We start from the raw sequence: 14,472 nt of genomic DNA, 5'->3' as shown, positions 1-14,472 counted from the left end.
CACATTCCCACTCTAGCAGGTTCTTTCATTTCTTCCATTAGGTTCAACAACATTACGATACTAACGAAAGAAGGCTGAAGATAAATTGAAGACAATGCGGAGGCTGAAGATGAGGAGATGTCCCAAATTGGACGACCAAGAGGCTGAAATATTTTATCAAACAAATCGCCTAGAGTGTGCTATAAAATTCATGCTGGTACGCCTTAAAACGTTGCCACGTTTTTTGAGAATTTATAAAACGTAATTACGGCCAGAACTCTACGTATCACACTTACATCTTCATCTACATACTACCCCGCAAGCCACTTAAAAAGGCGTGAGGCAGGGGGTGTTATGACACTAGCCATCTATGTATGCATAAAAAGCAAATGCTCAAATAAAATTACAACTATGCATTCATCGAAGTCCTTTATGGTTCGGGAGAAAATGAATTTTTCACATCTATCCGTTCGGCAGAATATTTCTCTAACTTTCATGCTTCTGTCGGACCTGAGAATATGGTGGGGCTAAAATATGATATTCTCCGTGTCGCTCTTAAAGATATATATACTCAATCGCTAATTCGTTTAACACCTGTGTGACGCTTTTTGTACGACAGCGCTTTTGTGGGATAAACCCCCCACCCCCTAGAGCTCAGAGAAATTTTAAGTTTAATTCATTTTACTTAATTGGATTGATATTACTGATAGAATAGGCTAAAGATTAACAAAATATTCTTCAGAAAGACGTAAAATTCACCATTTTGAACCGTTTATCTTAAAATTCCGAAATGTATTAATCTCGTGCCTACGCTTATCCTGGTGGGTATTCCATACCCCCACACACCCCGGAATTAGTTTCACCTAAAGCCCCCCCCCCCCCAGCCTTAATTCCTAGCTGCGCCCCTAAGTCTTTCTGCACCGGATCCCATATGCTCGCTGAATATTCTAGGTGCGGTCGGACGAGTGCGAAATAGGATCGACTTTCTCATCCGAATATCTTCCCACAATAGGTACGCTCGAAAAATCCTCACTTCTTCAAAGCTAAAATAACATCTGCGTGCCCATGTTGAAACATAATGAATACTCTACTATTTTGTAGTTATTTCACTATAATTCATGAAATAGAGATGGAAATTAGTGAACATCTGTTTCTGTGTTTGGGATGATTCTTCCTTTCCCAGGGAGCAGTAAATTCCACGTTTTGCGAGATAATCTCTCATCCTAAGGTATCCAAGCCTATCCCATCCCATTGGATTCATCAAGCCTAACACTCCTTCCCAAATGTCATCCACTTCACCAAAATTCGGTAAATAAGTCCGAAGACTTACTGTGATTCTGGCGTATAACCGCGAGGTTGGGCAACTCTCGATTCCACAGAAGTGAATGCCTTAACTAAGCCGTAGCACTGAATTGGCGTCATTCTAACTCAGCTCGATGAATTACCCTTTCAAATAAATCCTTGGATCATTTATAATGACATTTTAATTTGTTTAAAACTAATTGGTAAAGTAATGTGAGACACAATGGCGCCCTATTGGCGTATCTTCCCAAATAATCAATCTTCGCCACTGGGTATGGGACGATTCGGATTGAATGAGGACAAATCGAGGCAAAAGCAGTAGTGCTAAGAAATATTTTTACATACTTTGACTGCAGATTGTTTGGACTACGGATTAGCATGATTTATTTCTCAACCCTACCAAATTTATTCACTCGAAAACTAAAAGAATCTCTCCTTTTTTTACCTTTGACCTCCATGCTGGCCTTTAGGGCAAAGTTCGTACTTAGGCAAACATTAGAAGCAAGGCAGGTTATCGGTGTTGGACTGAGAATTGTGAAGTGTGAAAAAGTTAGTTTTTTCTTCTAACCTTCTACCAAGGGGAAATTTTGGCTCAGATGAATTATCTAAAACCAAAAATACATTATATAAATCGGATAACATCTTCCAATAGTAAAAATGTTTTTCAGGGTGTAAATAAAATGGATACTACAGGCATACGAGTTAAGGCCACAGTAAAACCTTTGGAATGGCCCTTGGTCAAAACCAACCACGGTGCAATGGAATGCTATCCTCAGCCAACCACAGAAAGTAATGCTATTCGGCCTCAAAGAAGGTCTCCGAACATCTTGGACCGTAATTAAACTAAATTACATGAATAAATTAAATGACTTAAATTTAGAGAAAAATAAGAGTAAAAAATTTTTGATGCTTCTATTTCCACTACGGAGCTTTAAAATTATCAAACTGGCGAAAATGAGTTTGAGAAACATTAGATTAAAATCCAAATATATTGGAAATATAAGAATTTGATCGATAAGCACATACTTTTTCCTTATTCAGCGGCACAGATTTAAACGATTTTTCACTTTAGAATATTAGGAGCAAACCTCCGAAACATTTCGAAAAATCCGTGTAATTTGCCAGTTACTCAAACACTCGAATGCTTTTCACACTCGAAAGACATAAAATGATTAGAATAATCTTTCATTTTTTTAAAGTACTCAAAAATCCAAACTGAAACAACTTGAAAGCAAAAATTTCAACTTTCATGCGTACCTCAAAAAGGAATTGAGTACTGTCAAAGCAAGAAGGCGGAGTTATGGCAACGCAAGAAAACTCTGCTCGTCTCCAGGATGTTTAAAGGCCTTCGCTCTCGGCCAGCCAGTGTTTTTCTCCGTTAGATTCCCCCATTCCATTGCAACTCGGCCAATCTGACGATCGGGAGAAAGCCAGCGAGCGCCACATCCCCTAGCGGATAGAGAAGGAAGATTGAATGGCGTATTGTTCGGGAAAGGAAAAATAAGGGAGGAAAAAAAATGAACTCCCAAATAAGATCGGCGCGGAATATGGCTGGATACCGCCTTCACTTTTCCATTTTCACTTCGAAAGCGAAAAGAGAGAGAGAAGAGAAAGAAGCGGAAAAGGCCTGCTCCAGGGGTCACATGGCGAGCACAGTTCCACTTGTCACACGTCAGAAAATGAACTTAAGCGACTGCGAAGCCAGAAGGGCGAGGCTAGTAAACGATTCCAGCACTCCCGAAAGAATGAAATAAAAGCGATGATCTCTTCAGTATACATTTCCATGATAAGTATCTATTTAGCTTAAGTTCTCTCGTGAACCGCTCTCTTTCTTTCTCAAGCAAAGCCCTCTGGCGAAAAGAGCTCGAAAAAATCTGAATCGATAAGAAGTTTACTTTTTTTGTCCACAGCAACTGCTACCCAAACCGTATTACTATCTGTTGATACTTCAAGGTTTCAACGAAACCCTGCCCCGTGATGCTGGATTCTTCTTCTAGAATTCTACTTCCTGAATTCCAAAGACTACTATGAATTACATTGGGGATACACTTCAACTTCACAGATTGTTGTGACATTGAATTTAAAAATAACTTGCTTCATAGAATGCATCTCAAGAATTGATACTTTTAGTGTTGGGGTGAATAATCGACCCTTTGACTCAAGAGCCCATTCGTTTCGCTCCTAAGGGTAATCACGGTGTTCTATTTGTATGGTACCTCCGCGGTGCGGTGTTAACAATAGAATATATATTTATTTATGCTCTGGTCATCACCCTTGGAGTAAGACACAATTTACAACGACTGGCCCATAAAGAGCTTATGAAGTACATGAAAAATCAAGCAGAAGTAAAACGATATAGATATATGATACAATAATAATTTCTAGGTAAAACATGAACAAGAATTTAAATTTTACAACATACATATTATATAGCCAGTATTTCATTAAGAAGAGTTTAACAAGAAATGATTTCTGGCGGGCAGTTTTACGCGTACTTGGATAGGGTAAACGATAGTTATTTGTGCGAGATGTCATCTGTGATGTTTCTGATGTATTCTTAAACATTTCCCGGAGACGATTACGTATTCTCTCCCTGAAAATCTCAAAAAGAAGAGATCGAAGCAGATATTTTCTTTGGTTACAATGCTGTAGCCAACCCAGGCTGATTCTGTACTGTGATACATGAATATCCCTTCTTAAATTGTGTACACATCTTACACGTATATTAAGTTGTCTTGGTGTAACTTTTTGTCCAACTCTGTAGGCATGTCATTATAAACAAGACTATAATTACAAAGGACAGCAAAAGGGAATAATAATAAAGTAGAGATTAACAATTTTTGGTGGAAAAAGGAAGTATAGAAGTGCTTATGCAGTTGTAATTGATAGAGTGTGATATTGTTGATTTAATTACAGATGTCATTGACTTTTAGTTCCAAGGCCAATTATTTCTGAGGGCGAGTTCAAGAGCGCGAACTGAGTCGCTGAATGTATTTGATGATCACAGACTAGAACTGGAGGAGGGTGATCATAATCTATTTTGTTGAGAATCCTTGAGTTCCCAGCGATTATAGCTTTCGTCTCACTCTGAGCCTGGGTCTATCCGCCTACAGCGATTTTGAATCGACGAGAATTTTTGCAAAGGCAATTATCATGCGAAAATAAAATCGATTATGGAATCTTTTCCTCATATTTCCCTTTTCTCCCAAAATAGTTACTTCCTGGTTCAGCTTTTGGCAAATCGCGCTGCTTCAATAATGACGAGACGTTCTCCATTCCGGAATCTACCCTGACCCAGGGACCATGCTTTTCACGTTGAGGTCCCCGTTCTCTCAATTCAACCCTAGATGAAGCCATTACGGGAAATACGGGGTAGATATAGTCAAATAATTTAGAACCGGCCAGTGAAGAGTACGCTCTAGAAGTTGAATAACTTCTATGACACCCGCAGCCGGCAATGGCGTGTAACTCAGAATGTGTCATCGATAGCAGATTCAAATTGCACAGATTCCTGTATTTGGTGAGATTTCCCTGTAATTGATATTGGAAAGTAAACATCAAACGCGCAGTGCACCGAAATACAGCTTAAATTCAGAGACAAACGGCCCAATGAACCAGGCTATTTCTTAATTTAATTTGATTTTGGGGTATTGAGGAAAAAGACATCTATCATTCACGCAAAGATTTTAAACACGATGGAGAAGGGTTGTGACCAACCGATTTTTGTTGTAGTATACCCATTTACTTTCTCTCTCAATGCATGATAAATTAATGCAGAAATGAGTCCAAAAGTGTGTCCTTTACGAAGCAATTCCGATTACACAGCAGTTTGAATGAAAATTCACATCACCTACAGAAGTTGCCTAACCTCATAAAGTGTAATTGACTTACATCATATTGTTCAAATTTAGTTTTGTCTGTATTTTGCATATTCTGACGTCATTCAAATGGCACTAACATATTTGCGTGTCAGGGGATAGCGATATTTCACTTCTGACGTGCGACTATGGTTAAAAAATAAATAATCCCAAGTCCCGAGATTGTTGGTAGATATGGCAAAGATTCTAGTACTAAGACCGTAAGAGCTCCTAAATGGAGATAATTTCGAAAAAAACAGGTAAAAAGAAGAATCAGTTAAAACCAAGCTGCACTCATGAGCTGACGTTGTGAGCCTTTGCCATAGCCGTTGACAATAATCGTTAAATGTGTGAGATTGAGGTTATGGAGGGCGACTCTAGTCCCGGTTTCTCCCGGGAAGAAAATATTGATGATAGCAAGAAACTATCCATAGCATTTTTTTAAATTGTAGCGGTGATTTTTGGATAGAGATTAGGTTTCCAGTTAACGTGGGACCCGTTAAAAAAGGGTTTTCGTATGTCCTGACCTAGAAACTACTTTTGATGAATAATTTTTCCAATTTCGAAAATAATATTGGAACTTTTAATGAAAGACATGCTTTCGGCTATGAGTTTTGCTTTTGGCTACCGTGCACACACGCTGAGCTCTCTGTCTGCACTCATTCAAAGGTTCACTCACGCATGCAAGAGAAAGGAAAGCGAAAAATGGATTGAACAAGATGGCATCTATCCGTGTTCCCCGAGGCTCTGATGACCGAGAGATTCATTTCACTCCCCTGTTGTTGTTGAGCGCAACTGCACGGAAACAAAAGCAGGTCGCGAGGCGATGACGCGTTTCGTCTCTATCTGGCCGAAGGCGGCTGTGGCGGCGGGTGGCCCTTTGTTGAGGGCCCGCTATTGGGGCCTTGGGGGTCCAAAGCAGCCCCTGTCTTTGGCGCCCGGTCGCATTCCATCAAATGGAGTAAGAGTGAGGCCTAGTACTTATCCCCAGGCGAATTTGCAGTGAACGAAACAAACGAAGTCTCTCTTTGGCCCATTTTTCCTATCCACAGGCTGTGGGATTCAAGTCAAAGCTGCCATATCTAGCCAGTAGGTCAGCATTAGTTATTAGAGGTGGTCTACCAGTCTAGAAAAAGGTTTACTTCCAATGAATAAATAAAAAAAAAAAATACGGACTAACGATTCTTCAAGGCTGAAACTACATTTAGAAGATAGGGACGGAAAGTCGTGCACCGAATTCTAGGAATACCATTATAGATGTAATCATTATACCGAAAGTCATGCTGTTAGTATTGGCATTACTTTTTTTAAATGAAAACAAATAATATCTTTGACCAGTACAACATTTGGAAATAGAATGCGCATAATATAGCTCATCCATCAAAGCATACCAATAAACACTGTATATATACGTATAAGACATATTTCCTGCAAACATTTCTGTAGATTTACCACGAAATGAAGTTCTAATAATTTTTTTTCAAATATAATTTGGGGATAACGGCGCTAAAAATCGCCAGTATTCAATTAACGCCATGGCCATTTGGCAGATTTATTTAGGCAAATTTTATTTACTTCATTTACCTAGTTTATCTATCTAGTGTTTCATTGACAATTTTGGCCGATTTATTGGGCATTATATTCACCAAAAGTTTTTTCTATGTCCTCAAACATTAAGTATTAGTCTTGCCTATTGTGAATATCAACTACTGGCCAATATTTTAATATATTTCATGAATTCTGAAGATTTACTCCAGAAAATATCAATGACGTTACCTCTATGGAATCATTTTGGGTTCAAAATTTCAATGGACGGTACTTTAATAATAAAAAATGCTATTCCTAAGGGTACAAGATTGATACGGTATTAACGGCTAGAGACTTTTATGAGAGAAGTCCTAACAACATGGTTGGAATGACAAAAATTAAATGAAAGGTCAATAATAAGGCATTTAATGCAGATGAATGCAACAAGTTACTCTTAGTTCTGTCTTATTAAGTCACGGGAGACTTTAAAAAGGCTAATATGCTAATTATCTGCACTATGTGCTAATTTCCAAGACAAACAAGGGAAGCGTGAAGAATCGAATTTTCTTTGATCACGCAATACAGAGCGCAATAAAAAAATCCATCTCAAAGGATAGCTTCTTCGATTTTTCTAAAATTCGTCGGTGCTTCCATGCCGGCGCGCTTTACTCCCAATTGCAATAACTCCGCATCTCGGCAGCTTCTCACCTCTTCTCTTTGACCTGCAAGGAGGAGATTTTCCGGCGGCTGGCGAGAGCAGGAGTTGTGAATGTGAGGAGACAAAGGTGCGGCTCAAATCGGAGCAGATGCAGCGGAGGGTGCGTTAACTCTATGTGGGTTAATGCGGGCGAGCGACACGCCGCACACGAGAGAAGTTCTTTGAGACAGAAATCAGATGAATAACGCGTCGGCAAGACAACGCTTAGGTCGCGGGTTCGTGCATCACCACAAAACAACCATGTCAGACTTTGAAAGAAGATGGAGTGATTATTTAACTGGCAGGAGCACCTAAGACTCGTTAATAACCATACTTAAGAAGAAAATTAGATGAAGGTAAGCAGTTGAAGTCACCACTCAAAGTACTTTAATAGCTACACACTGAAACTTCAACGCGGCCCCCCTTTTTCTTTTATACCTAGCTTCAGAAAGGCAAGACCGTGGACTCGTTTCATTTGCTCCACTAGACTAATATTTTAGGTGATGGCGATGGAGTCAAGACAACGGCTGAGTATTCACACCTTGGCTAAATTGCGTCTTTTTCTTTCAAAATAATTAATAATTAAAATAAAAAGAATATACATTTTAAAGACGCATGGAGGAAAACGCTTGATTTCCCTCACACGCCTGACGCGGGAAAAAAATCTTCCCACAAAATGTAGAACACAAATACACTTGTTGGGTAAAGTAGAGGGTAAACTTCAGAGGGTAAAATAAAAAACGAAAACGACAACAAGCAAAAATAAATTAAACCATGAAATAATATCATATAAAAGTAAAATTTTCATTCCAGCCATTATTCTCCACATTTTTCATAAAAGTGTTTGACCTTTCAACAAACTGCCATTTGCAGTCGGGAATAAATTGAACAGTAACTGCAACTGAAGCATCTGTCTGGCTAATCCATTTTAGTCATCGCATTGGTTAATTTGAAGTATATAGTGAAACAGCTGGAGGCTTTGCATCAGCCAAAGACAATTGAGGGCTCCAACAGCGAAGCGAGAAAAAAGAGCTTATGTCTGTCATAGGACAGTGCCGGCCATAGCCATAACCAAAGCCATAGCCTATGTATGATGCAAATCAAACTTCCAAAATGATAATTCCTTCCCTTTTTATCGTCACCAGCAAAGTCCTGAGGCCGAACCAAATTCTGATGGATATACTACAAATGTTGTGGAGACTATTTAATGCAAGTAATTAAAACCATGTCATTAGGTCTTACAAAGATACTAGTTTTAGAGGGACTTTCATAAAACACGTTACAAACGGAAAAATCGTAAGAAAACGTGTATGAAAATATATAAAGGAATCATTACAAGCGATTCAATCTCTGGAATGAAGAACGTATCGGCAATAACTTGGGTTTTGAATATAGAAAAATTATTGAAGTCAAATGGAACCTTTGAAGTCTTAGAAAATGCATCACTGCTAGAAAGTGGGAATCAAATGATAAACAACGGCATCAAACGAGCCGATGTGTACCTCGTGACACGAGGAATCCATTTGACGTGTCCCACGCACGGAGCGAGGAAAAATCAAATGGTAATGACTTGATTTCCTCCACCAATGGTCGCATTCTTGGCTGGGCAGAATGGAACCTAACTGCACGCGCACGGAATGTTAATGCCATAAAGGCCAAAGTAGGAATGCACAGATATGAGCGCATAAGGACTATGATTAGAGTATTGCCCTAGATTTCAAAGGAGGCACAAAATTTCCGAGTAGGTGGTACTCGGAGGCATTTCGCGGGGGCTTATGGGTAATTCAGGGAGCGTGCCTTGGGCGCCCCTGAGGCACGCGCCGCCATTCCCACCTGACCACCGCGGCAATCCGTGACCGGCGTGCGAACGAGATTCAATGCGAGTCTATATGCGAAGGAGGGCTCGCTGTCCGGCGGATAATTGCGCAGTTTCATATTACCCCGCGAGGTCATGCATAAACTCCCCGTCACTGCGAGAGCACAAGTTTACATCATTTGCTTACCTAATTACGCCCCTTTCACTTCAAAGTGGCCACAGTTGGAGAGTCCCAAACTACTGCCACTAGGAAATCCGCAGCTGAAGCATGTTCATCAAATCCATACCTAAAACAGGCACAATTGAAAAAAAAAACATTTTAATTTCATTTCAGAACGTTAAGATACATGCAACACTTTTTTTCCGCCTGTGTGACAATGGACTAGGGAGTTTTGTTTGCATTTTAATCTTAAATTTTTATATTCTCTTTATTGAGATGACATATGAAGAAGAATTCAATCCAAAAACGCTCCATGCCCGAAGAATGAATTAAAGAGGCAAATACAATCCGAATGAAAATTTTATGTCTTTGTTGACTGAATTTTCGATTACTTCTTTATTTAAAGAGTTTTACAGCTAACTATAAGCCGTTCTTGATGAATATCGTGTGTCACTTCGCATGTAAAGAAAAATCTGGCACTTAAACTCCTTGAAGTATTTTCAATAAATTAAGTGATAAAAAAGATGTCTTTTGCACGTTTTAGTATATTGATCTAAAATACTGTCGCATTCAATCCCCCAAAGCCTGTAATCAGGAAAAAAGGAAAATTTGTGAGTGTACTCATTATGTAAGTTTAAACAGTCGATTATCTGACAGGCTATATTATAGGTTAGCTCTGATACAAAAAATGCTGTGTAGAAAAAGTTCACATAACGATGAAAAGTAATCACGGATGTGTGACGAAACGGAAGGTGATTCTCATTTTAATAGGATTTTAGGTATTAAGGAGACACTATGTATACCTATGGTGACTATGGACGTGGCAATAAAATATATAGGGGAGACCGGGGCACGTTGGCCCGATTTTTTTTTATCTTATATATAAAAATGAATCGCAAAATGTGTTGGTAAGCGCATAACTCAACAACGCCTGGACCAATTTGGCCAATTCTTTTTTTAAAATGTTCGTTGAAGTCCAAGGATGGTTCTTACGGCGAGAAAAAATCGAATAATTGCCGGGAAAACCCTAAAAACAGCCCTTTTCTTTTTCACATACAAATGTTTTCTAATCTATATATATAAAAGAAAGTCGAAAATCGTGTTAGTTAGAACACTTATAACTCGAGAACGGCTGCACCGATTTCAATGAGATTTGGTTCTTTGGATTCGTCTCAGGCGGGGTTAACATATAGGCTATTAAAAAAAGGATAATTTCATAAAAAAATTCATCTCTTTCCTATGGACATGCTTTTAGGAGTTATAGTAACACAACAATTGATAAGTCGGTCAAAACTACAAATTAAATAATTTGTTTTGTTTTTACCACTTTAATAACTGAATTTAGTAACAATATAACATTTTAATTACTAAATATATTCAAAATATTAATTAAATTGAAATTACATTTAAAAAATTTAATTCGAGCTAATTGTAAGCCCAGCCGTGGCCAAGCTCGAGTTGACACTTCACTACCGTGTTTGTAAACAAATCTCCAAGCAATTGTTGACAAGCGGTAATGTCCGTGTTCCTGTCGAGGAATCGAGTAGTTTTAACTCATTTCCTTGGAATGACTGCAAATTAGTTTCAGTGAGCTCATCAACAAAGAGTTCCAGAATATGATTGATCACCAAAAGAATCAACGATGGTTGATTCTTCTGGTGATGATGGATTTAGCGAGCAAGAACGAAGATGCGGATGACTAAAACGAGGTAAATTCAAATAGTTCGTACTCTGCATGAATTCGAATCTTTTAAATGTGTAACAAACGAAGACGAAATCAACAACTACCTATCTGAATATTTTAAGTCCTTGGACATACCTAGCTTACCAAGGCACGATTTACAGAAAAATGTAGTTTCTGTGTTCATGATCTTTCGAAGCCTAAACCAACCATAACTATCCAACTGAACGTGTTTGGTGATTGAAATAATTGGTAATGAATGTGATTCACGCAACTTCACTCAAAGGAAAATTCAAAGGTGAGGAAGTCCTTATTCCGTAGATTCCATTATCTCAACTCATATGCCCTTTTGAGATTAAACGTATTCAATTTCCAATTCGTGTTGCATTCGTGATAACGATTAAAAAATCGCATGGTCAGTCTTTCAGTTTTTGTGTTGTTTGTGCTCATGTGCTAATGAAAACCCATGATTTTCTCATGGTCAATTTAGCGTGCTATGTTCACGAGTCGATAAACCATCCTCTGTATTTCTTCCTTCGCTTCAAGTGCGTAGCTAGGATAGGGGGTTTTGGGCGCAGCTTTTACCACGGGTCTGTAGGGTATAGAAAACTCGCTAAGGTAAGCGGGAAGTGGGGAGGCACTTCCCCCAGACATTTTTTAAGATAAATGGTTCAAAATAGTGGGTTTTGCGTCTGTGTGAATAGTTAAATATGTTTTGTTTGTTAGTCATCCGTCCCCCTAATATTAATAACAAAATCTTTCATAAAAAAATTCTCTAAGCTCTTGGGGGGGGGGGGGGTTTATCCCCCAAAACCTCCCCTCGCTGCGTCACTGCTTTGCTTCGCTATATTTATTTAGCTTCATCCGCTTCGTCTTGCGCCTGATAACAAAACAAAAACTGTTGTTTCTCAGAAGGTGCTTGACGCAAGAAATTAAACCCGAATGTGTAGGGCTCACCGTGGTGCGTTTACGCATGCAGTACGTTTACGCAGTGCATTTTTTTCAAACAGAGATACTAAAACTGGCGCCCCTTAAGTCATTTAATGCGAATGCTGCCTCATAGGGGCTCTTCTTGCACGATTTTGAGCATCAGTCAAGCGTCGGTCTGGGGTTGTGTCAACCTCCCCCCTGAATGGGCCAAGTGTATGCAACAGACTTGGACCTAAAAACATTTTTTTACAGCTAATAACGCAAATAGCCAACAACTGAATGCGTATAATTTTTATTTCATGAACTGCTTTATTAAACCACAATGCCCAAAATTTCTTAAACTAAAACGTAATGAAATTTGCTGAAAAATATCCGCGTAGACGTGCTCCGATCCACCCTATATAGATTCAATAAAGAAAATGTCCTTCTGACAAGCAATTTTGGTACTCATTTACGTAGTTTTATTGAATTTGTATCCTTATTTCATTATAATAAATTAAACATGATTAAAAACGATACAGCCGCTCTTGATTTATAAATGGTGTAAGTAAACTTTAAGTTCATTAATTGTTAGGCGTAACGAAGTTCGCCGGGTCAGCTAGTTTTTAAATATAATTTATTTATACATATTTAACTTTATGAAATTAATGCTAAATTGTAGAACATTCTTTCTGAATCTGGATGGTAATGATTAAACTTGAATATATGAGCTATAATTTTGAAAAAACAAATAAATACTGGGTGGGCCAATCTGCCCCTACATCGGGGTAAGTTGGCCCAGAGGCTGGGGCACGTTGGCCCATGTATTTTTTGATAGGCTAAACTAGCATGATTTTAGGAAATCAAAATAAAACTAATAGTTATCAAGAAATATATTTCAATATACGTAACAATTTTACTAAAACAACGGGAAAGCTTTAAATTATTAGGATTTATAGCGTGTTAATGCAAACCAGCTAACTTTTGTGGCTGTACAGATACAAAGGATCAGCACAGTTATTGCACTTGTAAAATAGTACGCGGATGTCATTCTTCACACATTTCTGATAAACCCAACACTTTCAGTTTGTGCACTGAATACATTGTGCTCAAGGCTGACCGTCGAAAAAGGCACACTTTAGGCACAGTGAATCTTCATCTTCCTATATCGGACGCGCGTATTTTATTTTTTTTTTAGCTCCAGTTGACATGCGTTACATTGTAGTACTATGTTACGTTCAAATAGATGTCTGTATTCACCACTGCGCTTATATTTTAGTAGTGTCTGTGAATTTAATTTGAGACTTTGTGTGTAATCAGTTCAGACGCAACCCAAAGCTCCCAAAGACGACGAATTGAAGACCCAGCGGTACCTCTGAAGTTGACTATTGATGCAAACTTATCCTCAAATGTAACAGAAAATAATCCATGTGAGTGGGGAAGTGGTAAACCAGCTTTCGAGCTCAATTTAAATGGTAATCCAATTTTTTTTACTGAAGAGGCAATAAATGCCTAAGTCCATCGAGTTTTTTTTTCATTTTTCACGGATGAACTTTGCATAAACAATGACATTTATGCTAACCAAAGGAATGTATATCTAGCTTTGGAGAATGAGGAACGTATGACATGCTAATGTCAGGTAATATGACATGTAATGCTAATGTCATGGTACGATAAATACCCTAATAAACATATGTGTTGATCCAAAAAGGTAACAAAACTTAACAAAAGGTACATGCCCACACTCTTGTCGGCAAGCATGCATTGTAACCTATTTGAAACAATATTAAGTCATTTTAACCTGAATGACAGCTCATTTAATGGTGGAAGTGACCGTCTATTCAAAATTAGGCCATTTTTGACGAAGGAATGGACGAGGCATGTTGGCCCGGGTGGCCAACGTGCCCCGTCGTCGCTGGGCCAACCTGCCCCATCGCCATGTTTACCATAAATTCTATTCGTTACAAAACTCACTGAAGCAAGTCAGATTGTATGCTACACAGAAGTTATCCTTAAACTATGAGCTTTAATTATAGTACTCAACTATCGGGCCCAAATTGATCAAAACTTAAATAACACACATTTAACCTGGGAGTAGAATTTTACTGAAACACGCGTAAATACAATTAATCACTATAACTTGTCAAAAACTGCTCCGCCAGTCATAATGGTTTTGTGTAGAAAAGGGAAGTGTACTACCAACCTTCTGATAGATTCCTAGCACGATTCAGTGTCTATTGCATGAATTAGCTCGACTGGGCCATCCTGCTCCTATGGCCAACGTGCCCCGGTCTCCCCTAAAAGCAATATTTATTTATGGAAAAAATTTGAAAATTCTGTTCTTGTTCACTACTAAAAATTTTCATTTTCTTCGTGGTATTCTGGTCGTGATTGCGTCTCACACTGACTTGGCCCTGCTATGTTTTTATATTGAATGCTCATCGATTACGGCTTACGTATTTCATCGAAATATTATACTCTTCCCCTCATCACGTTTCCTCGTTCAATTTTCAGTTGGCCACGTCTTCGGCCTGATTAGTTACT

This window comes from Ischnura elegans, chromosome 4 (genome assembly GCF_921293095.1).
Source record: "Ischnura elegans chromosome 4, ioIscEleg1.1, whole genome shotgun sequence".
In the NCBI taxonomy this organism is placed as follows: Eukaryota; Metazoa; Arthropoda; class Insecta; order Odonata; family Coenagrionidae; genus Ischnura; species Ischnura elegans.
The sequence above is the reverse complement of the archived record's forward strand: the minus strand, read 5'-3'. Positions refer to the sequence as shown.